Source organism: Rhinopithecus bieti, unplaced genomic scaffold (genome assembly GCF_001698545.2).
Source record: "Rhinopithecus bieti isolate Rb0 unplaced genomic scaffold, ASM169854v2 scaffold_4914, whole genome shotgun sequence".
NCBI classification, from domain to species: Eukaryota; Metazoa; Chordata; class Mammalia; order Primates; family Cercopithecidae; genus Rhinopithecus; species Rhinopithecus bieti.
The window spans coordinates 130,746-144,442 of record NW_016804536.1 but is presented as its reverse complement, the minus strand read 5'-3'; the positions used below and the strand labels follow the sequence as shown (position 1 = coordinate 144,442).

The window sequence follows — 13,697 nt, the reverse complement described above, 5'->3', positions numbered from 1 at the left end:
TTTTTTTTTTTTTTTTTTTTTTTGAAGAAAGGTTTATGGTGATTCTTATCTTTTCTCTTCTGTATATACTATGTCTTTTTTATTTGGTATTCATCTAACTTTTCTACCTTTGGTTTACAGCAGTTTAATGATAATGATGATGCGCTTAGGTGTGTTTTTCTTCCTATTTATCCTTCTGAGGTTCTCAGAATTTTTGGAATCTGTGGCTGATTTGGAGAAGTCTTCATGATTATCTCTGTAAACATTTCTTTTTTATCTCTTTCTAATCACTTTCTTCATCTCCAATTACATGTGTGATAGACCATGACATGTCATATCATAATTCTTGGATGCTCTGTTTCAGATTCTCTCTCTCCTCTTTTTATTTTGCTTTGGTTTGAATAATTTATGTTGCTCTGTTTTGAAATTCACTGATTATTTCCTCCACTGTGTTTAGTCTGCTAAGAAGCCCAGCAAAAGTATGCTTTCTCTCTGATGTGTATTTTACTTCTAGCATATTCCTTTGGCTCTTTTATGATATTTTCACCTCTCTGCAGAAATCTCTCTGCTCATGCATTCTGTTTATTTTCATACCAAATTTTAAACATATTATCATTGTTATTTTAGTATTTCTCTGATAGTTACAACATTTGGGTGTGATTCAGTTATCTTGCTTACATCTTAAAAAATTGTGAAGATTTCCTTGCTATTTTGCATTGTTTATTATTACATTCTAGATATCATGTATAAAAGAACAGTAAAGATCAAGGTAAATAATGTTTATGTTTGGAAATAAGTTCATCTCTTCTATCAAGCTGTTAGTTTTGGCTTGATTCAATTAATCAGTACCTTTACCTAGATTTTGTTGCTATATTTACCTTTATGTTCTGCAGACTTCAAATTACTTCAATGGTAGAGTTCTACTCTCTTGTGTTTCTCTTGTGTTTAGTTCAGGGGCTTGGATGCCAGGAAGTTTTTCTCAGTGTTCCTGCTTTCCATTCAGCTTTCATAGATGTGCATAGGCCCTGCATACCTGGGCCATCTATTTACTTCTTTGCTTCTGACCCTCTCAAAGACACAGATTGTTACTCAAGCAACAAGTATATGGCTCTATGGGGAAAACAGTGGCTCTCACTTGTCCTCCATTTTCAGTATTATGCAGGGCCTGTGCACTGGTGTCTCAAGGGAGAGCTTTTACAATGTTCAGTTTCTCCTCCGGTGACAGACATGTTTTCCCTTCAACACAGCATGGACTTTAGAGGGCAAGCAGCTTTCCTTCCTTTCATTGATCTCAGCATAACTCTGTCTTCTGTCAGTGAGAGAGTTGACATGTGTAAGTTTCCCGCTTCTCCCCACTAGCCTTGGACATCTCTTTTACACCAGTACAAGGCCCTAAGCACAAATTTTTTATTTCCTGATTGTCTACCAGCAGCAGTTGGTTTTTCCTAGCATTAGTGGAGGATGGTAGGGGGGGAGTCATGTTTTCTGTCATCTTTCCCCTTGGTGGCAGGTGATATTTTCCTGGAACAGGAAGCCAAGAAATTTTCCTGCCTTTTGCACAGCTGATCACTGATTCTTTAATTAGTGTGTACTATTTCTACCTACATTCCTTTGGTCTGAACTTTGTCAGTAGGTCACATCTAATTCTAATGGGGAGAGTTGGAAAATGTAGTCTTCCTGGGTACACTGAAAGAAATTAAATAGCATAATAAACACATGGAGTTGTCTCTGCTTTACCAAGATAATGGGGAAGAGACTAAATTGAGAACTACTCCTGGTTTTCAGTCTCCTTGGCTTTGTAACCATGACTTGATAATCTGGCCTCTGTTCACATCTTCAGCTTTATTTTCTCCCACATTCTACATGTATCGTGTGGTGCAGGATAATTGTTTACATGTATCTGAAATATTGAGCTCTCTCTTGAGCATTCTTTTTGCATATGCTCTGTCTCCTTTCTTCATTGTTTCCCTTTTTATATCCTGTCTCCAGGGAATCATCTCCAGCCTTTCTCCCATGACCCTACACAATTTTACAGTTTTCTGTTTTAGCATTTATCAAGCTGTGTTGTAATTGACTGTAAGTTATTTGAAGATAGGATAAAAAGTGCAGAGACATGTGATGGTTAACAGATTTCATTTTCTTTCAGGATATTATAGTTCTAGTGGTCTGAGAGAAATCTAGTTATCCAGCACTAACTACAGTATTTACTCAACTTGTTTCTGCTTTTCTCTCATACTGTAGCCTTCTTTTGCATATTCTACTACTAATTAAGTGATTTTGAAAAGTATTTCAAATTCTTGAAAAGAAATATTTTAATAAAATAATAGATAATACTTATTATTATTCTAAGTATCACACATGTATCAATTCATTTAATTTTCACAGCAACCTTATGAAGTATTATTTGTCTATTTAAGAAATGAAAGAGAGGCCAAGGCGAGTGGATCACGAGGTCAGGAGATCGAGACCATCCTGGCTAACACGGTGAAACTCCGTCTCTACTAAAACTACAAAAAAATTAGCCAGGTGCGGTGGCAGGCACCTGTAGTCCCAGCTACTCAGGAAGCTGAGGCAGGAGAATGGCGTGAACCTGGGAGGTGGAGCTTGCAGTGAGCCGAGATCATGTCACTGCACTTCAGCCTGGGTGACAGAGCGAGACTCCATTTCAAAAGAAAGAAAGAGAGAGAGAGAGAGAGAAAGAGAGAGAGAGAGAGAAAGAAAGAAAGAAAGAAAGAAAGAAAGAAAGAAAGAAAGAAAGAAAGAAAGAAAGAAAGAAAGAAAGAAAGAAACAGAAAGGTTATGTAACAATTTTACACAGCTAGCAGGGGTTAGGCTTGGGATATGGAGCCAGGCAGTTTGACTTTATGGTCTGGGCTCTTTGGAACAGGTGTTCATCCTCTGTCCAATTAACAGTGGCAATTATAGTGACATTACTTAGTACCAAGAATATGGCTGTATCAGTCAGAATCCAGATAGGAAAACAGAAAGATTTTATTATAGTTCATTTAACAGATAAATTTTAATTTACAGTGTTGGTTAAACAGTCCTGGAGTGCTGAGAATGGTAAAGTGAAACACTGAGGTTACAGAGGCTATGCCCCCTGCCATCCCACCCCTACCCTGTGCATGCTCACCTCTACATTTTGATGGAGAAGTTGGGAGGCGGCAAAAAGAATTGACAGACCAATAGTCTCATGATGCTGTATCTGCAAGGATGTAGTCAAAAATTTGTTAACTAGGTAATCTATAGGGTAAAAGGGAACTCTAGGGTGTTACTGAGCCAGCAAATACAGGATGAGTTCCTAAAGGAGAAAAAGGGAAATGGTTAAAATTGTTAAGACTTAGCAGATGGGTTCTGTAGAGCTGAAACTCAGACTACAGAGGAGTCTGAGATCCCATGAGTCTGGGATCCAGACTTCCAAGAAGTGGGTGCCAGACCACTAGTGTGTTTGTCTCATGGTGGTAGTGGGGAGGTCATGAGGGAGCTCGTTTTAAAAGTGTTCAAAACTCTGCAAAACTGATTTATCTGCTTTTGCAGAAAGGAATTTCTACTGCTGGGATGAAGAGTCATTGCTATCACGATGCTCAGAGGAACAGTAAGGAGTCAGGAAGCAAAACAGGAGATATCAAGGCTCTTCCTCCTCTTTTCTTCTAGCAGAATCCCTCTAGTGTCCCCTATTGGCAGAGTCTAACAGAAATGTTACTATGGAGGTGAAATGCAGAAATGGGCTTTGCAGAGTTGCAGCACTAGTGTTGCAAAGTCAAGTATAGATAAGTGGGTTTGGAGCTAAGAGACAATAGATTGATAAGCAGAACAAATGGACATAGGTCTTGGGATCTATGTCTGGAGGAATGTGCTTGCTAGAGATAGGAACCTTCCAATTTCAGTTGTAATTTGAGGAGTGTGCCCAACATTCTGAGTTTCAGACTGACACTGTGCAGTCCTTCTCGAGTCAGCTGGCCTGGGAACTAAGTTAATGTGCAATAGTCAGCAGAAGACAGAGAGGCCTATCTCCTTAATGCATCTACAAATTTCAAAAATAAAGTGAAGGTAGGATGGTAAGAAACGTGCTCTCTCAAATTCCAGGGGGTGTTCCTAGCAGACAGGGAGCTCATCCTGAGATACAGACAGTGAAGGAGCTGGGCTACTTTTCAGCACTTGAGTGGTCTCAGCAGGGGTGATTGTGTACCTAAATTATCTTGGGACCTGGTCTCCAAAGATCTTCTTCCAGGTCCTCAAGAAAGAGGACTTATAAGAAGCAAAGTAAACAGACTAAAAGTTTTTTTTTTTTTTTTAATGTAAGTATCTGATGTGATTAAAGCAAGTCATTGGAAAGATTAATCTAGAAATGACATGTTGGATTAGAAGGAAGGAGAATCTGCAGACAAGACGTCCAATGAGACAACGAAGCCTGTTATCTGAACTAGGGTTCTGACAAGCAGACTTGAAACACAGAAACATAAACACCATTAAAGAAGATAAAGAGAAGGAAAAAAGATGATAGCCAGTGAAACTAATATGTTATATAGAGCCTATTGTTATTATGCCCATCTCCTTTGCTGGACTCTGAGCAATGTGTATAGAAAGACATTTTCTTGTTTGCCATTGTTATGGGTGGTTGGAGGGAGACAGACTCTAATAAAAGAGCTATGGCATTATTAAAAACACAAAAGAGAAAGACTTCCTGAAAACAGCATAGTGAGAAGAATACTACTGGTGGAAATTTAGAAGGAGGCCTGCACAAATACATGTGAGTGGTGTTGGCAGCCGCTGGACAGTAACTTGAGTGACATTGTCAGGCTCTACTTATGACAATTGGCAGAGTCATGAGGTCCAGTGTTATCAGCAACTGGCATGCAGTTAATAGTGGAGTCAATAAGGCTGTGTAGTGGACAGAGAGGGCCACACATTTCTCAGACTTCCCGTAATGGCTACCAAAGAGAATGTATCTGCAAACTCCACAATCCTGCTGCAGGGAGGCACCACCTTGGGGAGCAGGCAATTATAGTAAGGATGATAGTGACAGTGCAGCATCTAAACTTCATTAAAGTTTCTTCTATGAACCTGGCACCTTGCTAGATGTTACACATACATTGTCTTACTTAGTTCTTATAAACCAACTCTAAAGTAGGTACTATTATCATTATCCCCACTTTATAGATTATGAAATTTGGGCTTAGAACATTAAAATGAGTTTGTCAAGATCACATGGATATAAATGGAAAACCCAGGTTTACTGCCTCAAAAGCCTGTGCTATGAGCTACCAGGTCTTGTAAGGAAGTTTAGGACAATCATGACTTTCCTTACCACACTTTCTGTTCCCATTGTCCATCGTCTCCTTCCAAGCTCATACTGGCTGGAAACTGAAGGTTCTATGTAAAGGGTTGTAAGCATAATGGATCAGGGTTAATAAAATACAAATTTCTAAATATATTTGGAGTGGTAGTGAGAAAGAGTGTTTATAACTTGTCTGAAAAGTGATCATACCTATTTAGAACCCAGTAAATTATTAGATCAAATGAAAACACGTTATAAAAATTTAGCACCCAGCAAGATACTTTGCAACTTTCTTTCCTTGTTGAAGAGGGTCTCACTCCGTCGCCCAAGTTGGAGTGCAGTGGCGTGATCACAGCTCCCTGCAGCCTCTCATTCCTGGGCTCAAGATATCCTGCCACCTTAGCCTCCTGAGTAGCTAGGACTATAGAGGCATGTCACCATGACTGACTAATTACAAAAATATTGTACAGATGAGATCTCACTATGTGTTGCCTGAGCTAGTCTCGCGCTCCTGGCCTCAAGCAATTCTCCCACCTTGACATCCCAAAGTGTTGGGTTTACAGGCATGAACTACACACCTGGCCCACAATGTTTTCTGGCTCTTGTGACTCTGTTTTCAACTCCCCTTTACATCAGTGTGGCATCCTTCAAGGCTGTGAGGCATTTCCAGGACACTCAGTCTCAACTACTCTTTGTGAACTGGTTTAAGGGTACTTTCCTACTCCCATATGAGTAGTAGTAATTCATTTGCCAGAGCTTCAGAACTGTGTCGTGTCTGATACCCTAGTCTCCTGTCATGGCATCAGTTACGTATCTACAGCTTTGATTGTTCTCTTCATTTTTCAGAAGTAAGGATTTTTCCATTCGTTTATTCTTTCCTTTTCTTCTTTTTTAATGCTTGGCTGTGATTTATGTATTTTTGTTTTATTTTGTCTAGTACATCTACATATGTATGGAAAGAGCGACTTCTGGGTTCACTCAGTTCACCATGTTGCTGGAAAGCATTATAAAATATTAGTGCTATAATAATCAGTTTTCTATATGCCCTTTATATGCTAGTTCAATTTGTTTTTCTGAGGATAAATTTATATATGTGAATCTTCTGATAATATATATAATTTAGGTTTCTTGTGAGTACTAAGTAAAATAATCTAAAAAAATATAATTTAGAATTATGATTAATTTTTTTCAAATTTTTATCCAGATAGTTTACAGTTTACACTGATACCAGTAGTGTCAGGGAATACATGTTTCAGAGACATGCTGAGACTTGAAGGTTGAATAAAAGTTTACCAAGTGAAGAAGTGAAGAAATGCATTCCATGCAGAGGGAACAGTATGTAAAAATGCAAAGAAGTATCAAAAAATATAATTCAGGAATTACAAGAGATTCACTAGGGAATAATGAAAGGATTATGGAGATAGGAATTATAAAATCCTTGCTTTGTCACTTCCTTACCCACATCCTAGGAAGGTGGGTAAATTAATTCATCTCTTAGACCTGATTTTTGTTACTTGTGAAATGATGGTCATCCACATTTTAGGTTTCTTGTGAGTACTAAGTAAAATAATGTTAATAGAGTACCTGGTAGGTGATCATTCATTTAGTAAGTTGTATCATATATTGTCAAGACTAGAATACTAGGTCTAGAAAGGTTTATTTAGGAGTGATAACATTTTTTCCTTTAAATATTTGTTAGAGTTCACCAATAAAACCCATTTGAGGGCCAGGCGTGGTGGCTCATGCCTATAATCCCAGCACTTTGGGAGGCCAAGGCAGGCTGATCATGAGGTCGGGAGATTGAGACTATCCTGGCTAACATGGTGAAACCTCGTCTCTACAAAAAATACAAAAATTAGCTGGGCGTGGTGGCGGGCACCTGTAGTCCCAGCTACTTGGGAGGCTGAGGCAGGAGAATGGTGTGAACCTGGGAGGCGGGGGTTGCATTGAGCTGAGACCGTGTCACAGCACTTCAGCCTGGGTGACACAGCAAGATGCCAAAAAAAAAAAAAAAAAAAAAAAATTGACCAGGTGTTTTCTCTATGCAAAGATTTTAAACTAAAAATTAAGTTTCTTTGGTAGATATAGAAATATGTGGGTTATATATTGCCTTTTGAATGAGCTTTAGTAGTTTGTGTTTTTTAAGGAATTGGTTCATTTCAACTAAGTTGTCTAATTTACTGGAATAAAGTTATTCACAATCATTTATTTTTACCTTTTAAATATCTGTAGATTCTGTGGTAATGTCATCTCTCTCATTCCTGATATTTGTAATTTGTGATTTCTCTTTTATTTCTGATCAACTTGAATTAAAGTTTATCAATTTTATTGCTATGCTCAGAGGGCTAGCTTTTGCTTGTATTGATTTCCTCTATGGTTTTTCTGTTTTATTTTTCATTTATTTCCATTCTAATCTTTATTATTTCTTTTCTTTTGCTTACTTTGGCTTTGGTTTTATTTTCTCTTTGTAGCTTTTAAGTTAAAAGCTGAGGATATTGATTTGAGACCTTTCTTCTTTTCTAATCTGTGTGTTTAGCCTAGAAACTTGTTAGTGCTATTAAGCACTGCTTTAGCAGCCAATCATAAATTTTGGCCTGTTGTGTTTTTCACTGTTTAATTAAAAATGCTTTCTAATTTTATTTTTTATTTCTTCTTTATACAAAGGTGTTTTCATATCTTTGGAAATTTAAATAAATCTTTCTGCTACTAATTGTTCTCTGATCATTATGATCAGAGAACATACTTTGTATGATTTGAATCATTTAAAATTTACTGAAACTTGTTTCATGTTCCGTATTATAGTCTATCTGTGTAAGTGTCCTATGTGCACTTAAAAAGAATGTGAATTCTGCTGTTGTTGGGAGAAATGTTCTACAGATGTCAGGCAAAGTTCAAATTCATTGATGATGTTTTTCAAGCCTTCTGTATCCATACTGATTTTTCTGTCCACTTGTTCCATTAATTATTTATTAAGAATGTGGTACCTAAATCTTTGTCATGTGTCATGGATTTGTCTATGTCTTCTTGCAGTTCTATCAGTTGTTGTTTCTTTTCTTTGTTCATAGCTTTTGGAACTCTGTTATTAGATGCACAAATATTTAGGAATGTTTTGTACTCTTAATGAATTATCCCTTTATCATTATGAAATGTTTAAAAGAATTCTCATTATCATTCTTTGCTCTGAAATCTATTTTGTCTGATATTTTTATAGTCATTCTTCTTAAAACAACATTAGCATGCTATAATATTTTTCATACTTTTATTTTTAATCTATTTGTGTCTTTAAAGTGTTTTTTTCTTGTCAGCAACATATCATTGGGTTTTGCTTTTTTAGCCAATTTAACAGAATCTACCTTTGAATTGGGGTGGGTAGGTTATTCTCACCGTATCTGGTTATCAATATGGTCAGGTTTAAGTCTATTATCTTGCAATTTGCTTTCTAGTATCCTATCTTTTTTCCCCCTTTCCTTTTTTTCTGCCTTCCTTTAAGAAAGCGTTTTTCATGATTTGATTTTATTTATTTGGGTGCCTTTATTTCCTTATTTACTTTGATAATTGCACTAGGATTTACAGTAAACATTTTAAAATAATCACAATTTACCTTCAAGTGATATTATACCACTTCATGTTTAATATAGAAACTATAATTATATACATTCATTTCTCTCCTGGTTGTGTGCTTTTGTTGCTTTACATTTTATTTTTACATATGTTATACACCTCACACTATTATTATTATTTCATTTAAGCAGTCAGTTATCTTTTAAAGAAACTTAAATAACAAGAAAAACATCTATTTCAAACTTTTCAGCCTTGTATTTCCATAAATGAACACCGGCACAGAATATAACCTAAACATTGCAGATAATTACAGGAGGGCTTGCCCATTCATAGACCCCTGCTTTAGAAAGTAACATTGTCATGTAGGCAATGGGAGTTCAAAAACACCAGAACTGGAGGTATTGGTCTTAATATGATTTCATTTGCAATAATATTTGTGAGTCTTGTAGAAACTGTCATTGTAATATGTTCATATGAAGTCACATCATGCAGCCATGAAACAACAATTCTAAGGACTATGTTGCAATGTAAGAAAATAATTAAATATTGTATGACAAAAACAAGATGTAAAATTTTATGCATACTGTGATTGTAACTACCTATATAAATATGCTGTTTATGATATTTTTCACTACAGGTAACAGAATATCTGACTAAAGGTGGTGTAAACAATAAGTGCTTATTTTTTCTCACTTCACTAAGTACACACCTTAATAAAGATATGCTATTTCAATGTTGACTCTCAAAGGTCAGTGCTGTGTGAATTTCTCTTAGCTGTCACCTCATGGTCATAAGATGACTGAACATTTTTCTCCTCAAATCCTTCTCATATGTTCCTATTTTAACAGGAAGCAAAATATTTCCCAGAAGAAATAACTGCCCTACCTTAATCAGACTACCTCTCAGCTCCCATTGGCCACATGTCCTTTCTGCAAGGGAGTCTGGGAAAACAAGCACTTGGTATTTTCAGCCTCTGTTGTGAAAGGGAGTTTTGTCTAACAAGAAAGAAAAGGTGGGAAATAACTAAAATCTCTGGCACAATGAGTATATAAAACACTCTACAAATAAATTAACCAAGACAATAACATATGGTAGTTTTGAGTAATTTGGAATTTTTTCTACATTTTCAAATTTTCATAAGTGTGCTCATACTTTCATGAATAATTTAGTTATTTGAAGAGTGATAATCTTAGTTTCAGTGAGAAATAGTAAACTAGAGCAACTCAAATTCTTCTTTTTCCTTTCTTAAGAAAATGAGGTCAACCTGTGATATGGTTTGTCTGTGTCCCCACCCACACAAATATTATCTTGAATTGTAATTCCCATAATCCCCACATGTCATGTGAGGGACCAGGTGGAGATAATTGAATCATGGGGCAGTTTCCCCCATCCCGTTCTCATGCTACTGAGTTAGTTCACATGAGATCTGATAGTTTTATAAGGGGTTTCCCCCTTCACTGGGAGCTCAATCTTCTCCTTCCTGTTGCATGTGAAGAAAGATGTGTTTGCTTCCCCTTCTGCCATGATTTTAAGTTTCCTAAGACCTCCCCAACCCTGCAGAACTGTGAGTCAATTAAACCTCTTTTCTTTATAAATTACCCAGTCTCAGGCAATTTTTTTATAGCAACATGAGAACAGACCAATACAACCTGGTTGTCTTGTTTTCAATTACCTAACTTCTGAATTGGGTAAAGCCTTGATTTTTTACATTAGACCATTTAAATGAACTGTTAACTGCTCATCTCTTCCCTTCCCATCCCTAGTTTCATTATTGATGTGAATAGCTTTTGTTTTGAGACGAGAATATAAAATCATTTGTGTAAATACTTGTTTTCCCACAATTATTGCTTTTTAAATTTTTTAAATTTCTGATTTGGGGTTAAAACACTATAATAAGCAACTGAACAAACAAGTGTTTATTCAACAAATAAGTCTTGTTGCATCATTCATTATGTTTAACCAGAGAAAGGTATATCTAATTTTGTGTAAATAATTACTTTAAATTAAAACAAAACATTACAAAATGCAATGATGTAGATGCATGATTTGCCTACTTTCTTTATGATAAAATTAAAGCCCAGATGTCCATTGTGCCAAGGTGTTAATTTGGCACCATACCTAAATTTAAAAATTGCTGAAAAAATTGAATGAAAGTTATTCTTATTCTTGGAACGTTTATAAATTTTTTCCCATTCATATGCCTTAGAGTCATTTCAGTGAATCTCTACGACGGGAAGAGGCCAATGCAGGTGCTTTCCTTATGATATTCACATAAGGTAAGAAAAGCATTGGTATCTTTGACAAGGTACTTAGACAAGACAAGAAAATAAGGAGTTCCATGATTACAACGTCAATAGATGAATTTTATTTTCTTTCTCATTGTTCTGTTGTGTCTGTCTTGTCTTTTTTACCAAATTCTATGCTCAACCAAATGCATAATTTTAATTTTATCTTTTGGAAATTATGGTTTAATTTAGTATTTTCCATAGAGCAATTATGAGTAGGAAAACTTTTAAGTAATCAGTAATTATGTTTTAATTCAGGTTTAAATTTTTTCTGCTTACCAGTGAAGACAGGAGGAGAAGGAAACACCATATAAATGACTGTGTCAGTGTAAAATGTGTTGTGCCAAGTTTACCTCATGGAATTAATTAAAATATTTTGTTCATATACAATTCTTGTCATTTTGCAATTCTACTTCATTATTTTATTGTTTAATTGTTTAGTGTCATCAATATATTTGAAAAAAGTATGTTTATACTTTTTAAAATAATAAATAATATAACAGGGAAATGCATTATTAAAACAAAGACTCTCAGCTATGTATAAGCAGTTACACAGCTACACCTAGTATTTCTGGGGAGAGGCCATGAAACTCACCTACGTGTTAATTCCTTTTGAAAATCTTAATGCATTTGACTTAAATCAATACCAACATCTTCTATTCAGATTTCTTAATATGCATCAGTTTTTTATACCTTTGTAAGATGGATATTGGAAATAGTGTGAAGACATATAACATCATCTTTTCTACATACCCTGAAAAGTAGAATTTGGCATAAGGCTAGTTTAACTTGTACTACATTCAAGTGAATTCATTACTGTCAGGGTCAGAAGAAATAAAAATATCAAAGATGCGATTCTTCTTTAATATTGATCCTGAAATTATAGCATGATAGCAAGACCCTGTTACACTCTAACCTCCAACTGAATAGTTCACATATATAATAAAGCAGTGGTTGTATATTAATCCTAAGCTATGCATTCTGTCTTATAGACATATATAGGTTTTCCCCCTATTTCCTCCATATATTCAAATTAGAGAATCTACCTTTTCCTGAGATTGACATCCTGGCATGATGATGAAAATAATCAGGTTAAAGGAATTTGACATGCTACCAATCCTTTCTTAATTTATTTAGGACCCCAGTCTGTATCAGGAATTATGTCAGGCATTTGATATTTAAAGTTAAATAAAGTGAATTTTCTGATCTCAAATATCTTAATGTCTACAAGAAGAACAGACGTGTGAATAATACATATCTGTCATATATTTCTAGCACCTAGTCAGAACCTGGCATACTGAGGGCAATTTATTAGTAATAGTAATAGTACCCTACTGGTAGTAATAATAATAATGTCTGAGATTGAAAGTTTATTATATACCAGGAATTTTTCTGAGGACTTTATTCATTTATTGCTCTTAAAAATGCCACTATGTAGATGCATGATTTATCCATTTTCTTTCTGACAAAGCTAAAGCTCAGATGGTTATTGTGTCAAGGTGTTAATTTGGTACCATGGCCAGCTCTATCTGGTGATATCAAGGAAAACTCCACAGATGTGCTGAACTCTGAGGAATACAAATTTACCAAGCAGGAAAATCAAGGCAGTGGTTAGGCAAAGGGAACAGCCAGTGTAAAGAGGCAGGAGAGATAAAAAGGAGTAGAAATCTGAATATTTCAGCCAACTGCAAATTTAGAGTGTAGACAGAGAATGAAGATGAATTTGCAGAAGCAAGTAGGTGGTCAATCAAGGAAGGAGAATGTTACTTGCAATAGTAAGGGTTTGCACGTAACAAAGAGGAGGGATTGGGTGTAGGAAATATTTAAAAGATAAGGACTACAGAACTTATAGATCTAAAATGTGAGAAAAAGGGAAAAATCTAAGGACTTCCAAGTTTGTGGCTTGAGTGAGTAAATGAGTGAGTCATTCAAAAGGGTGAGGAGGTTGAGTGGGAAGACTAAAATTTCAGTTTTGAGTCAAGTGATTTTGAGTTGTCTATCAAATATATAGGTGGTATGTCAAGTAAGCACATATATATTCCTCAGAAGAGAAAGCTGAATGGGAAAAACAGGAATATCACTAGTGTGTATGGTGTTTGCCAAATCCAGGAACAGAGATGAGAGGACCCTGGGGACTGCATAGAGAGAGAAGAGAATGGGTAGAGTGAGAAGAGGATGGCAAAAGAAATAAGGTGGCAAAATAGAATGAAAAGGAAGGACAAGAATCACAGGAGAAAGAAAACAGAGACACACGAGCAATTGGTGTTTTTAAAAGCAGGAGGACATTTCTCTTCTCATGGCCGTACCACACCTATATTGTTCCTCAGTATGAAAATATACAACCAGGAGTAAAAAGATTAACATCTCAATTGAACACTTAAAATCATGTTTTGATGGCGAGTGATGATGAGCATTTTTTCATGTGTCTGTTGGCTGCATGAATGTCTTCTTTTGAGAAATGTCTGTTCATATCCTTTGCCCAATTTTTGATGGGGTTGTTTGTTTTTTTCTTGTATATTTGTTTGAGTTCTTTGTAGATTCTGGGTATTAGCCCTTTGTCAGATGAGTAGATTGCAAAAATTTTCTCCCATTCT

At 35.8% G+C, this 13,697-nt stretch overlaps 1 long non-coding RNA gene across 2 annotated transcripts in view; it reads left to right on the top strand.

The window, feature by feature from the left end:
* Nucleotides 1–13,697, top strand: part of LOC108527636 (uncharacterized) — an 84,062-nt gene that overhangs the window by 35,842 nt on the left and 34,523 nt on the right. Inside the window, exon 3 of one of the 2 annotated variants that reach the window (XR_001884870.1) lies at nt 11,025–11,094. The exons of the other annotated variant lie outside the window; for it this stretch is intronic. This is a non-coding gene — a long non-coding RNA (uncharacterized LOC108527636). The remainder of the gene's footprint in view (nt 1–11,024; nt 11,095–13,697) is intronic. 2 annotated transcript variants of the gene reach the window in all.